The sequence below is a fragment of the Thalassophryne amazonica genome, chromosome 6, assembly GCF_902500255.1.
Source record: "Thalassophryne amazonica chromosome 6, fThaAma1.1, whole genome shotgun sequence".
In the NCBI taxonomy this organism is placed as follows: domain Eukaryota; kingdom Metazoa; phylum Chordata; class Actinopteri; order Batrachoidiformes; family Batrachoididae; genus Thalassophryne; species Thalassophryne amazonica.
The window spans coordinates 83,710,418-83,712,023 of NC_047108.1; positions in this window are offsets into that span (position 1 = coordinate 83,710,418).

Sequence of the window (1,606 nt, forward strand, 5' to 3'; positions counted from 1 at the left end):
AATTGAAAGAACAGTTTTATTCATAGTTATAGACATAGGTTTGCATACACAATGGCTAAAAAGCCTTCCAAACTTACATTTCCCCTTAATGCACAATAAAATACTTTGCATAACCTAAACCATAAAACCTGTTTAATTGGCACAGGTTTTATGCTGATTGCCCTTCCTGGTGCAAGCCTTCCCATTTATCCAGGTTTAGGACCTGCACTAAGGACTTGCACTGGTTTACTTATAACAACAACAACAACAACAACAATAATAATAATAATAATAATAATAATAATAATATGTTAAACACAATAAAACAACAGAGTTACACATTTCAACATTAATAATTTCATGTAATTACTGTCAACCAACAATTTAAAGTTAAAATTCGAAAAAATTAACACTGATATTGATAATTCAATAGTGTGCACAGAGTCTGAGACTGTAGAAAAAAACCAGTGTCACGAACAAGATGTGTTTTTTAAAATACGGAGCAACATGAGGTGAGTTTATAAATCAAACATGATGCACCCTTTAGAAGTTCGCCACCTAATGGCCAACAGTGCAACATGCAGCGGTAGAGAGAGAGAGAGAGAGAGAGAGAGAGAGAGAGAACAGCCATTGGAGAAATGCGATGAGCAGGGAGCAAAGAGGCTTTCTGAAGCTTCAAGCTGTTTTGAACTTATGTATCGAAAATTGGTTCAATCACTCCAATATTCATTTATGGTGGTCGTGGACATCTGCTGGAGAAGTAGTTATACTACAGCGAAATTACACGTTTAGTTTGTAACTCTGCAAGCTTCCAAGCAATTAAAAATTCACCATAAATGAAGTGCACTGCCTACAGAGAATTGTAAACCGAGTCTTTGTCCAAAAACACAGACCGTAATTCAGGTCAGATACAAATGCTTTACATGCACAGTGGTTTTATTATTATTATTATTATTATTATTATTATTATTATTATTATTATTATTATTATTAATAATAATAATAATAATAATAATAATACAATTATTATTATATCCTGTGCTGGTAACAGTGTAGGAGTTGTACAGCAAAAATGTAATTGAGTTAGTCCGTCCCTGCTTGAATATGTAATAACTCAAAATCAGTAAATACACTTACCTTTTACTTCACCAGTGTAAAAGGGCATATAATGAGGATTCATTATTCATCATACCTTGAGAATTTTGGTGCACTAGACTCAGCTAAAAACCAACTTTGTTTAGCCTTTGTAATATCCAGTAAACCACTTGTGTCCACATTCTTTAGCTTGAAAGGTCAAAATGAATCTGGATGGAGGGCCACAAGCCAAAAATAGTTATTGTGTATGAATTACATGCAATTACAATTAAATGCGTTATATTTTACAGAAAATTAACATGCCACGTAAATACCCTGATATTATTATTATTATTATTATTATTGTTGTTGTTGTTCTTATTAGCTCTTCACCAACTGTTTCGAATTCAATTAGGGATTCAGACACAGAGTTATAGAAATTATATGTGTAAATTATTATAAATTATCATAGAAATTATTTTTACAATACAACTATGGATTCCGATCTTTTTACAGGATTGTTCACAAGTCTCATGAGTATGACTCAGGTTTC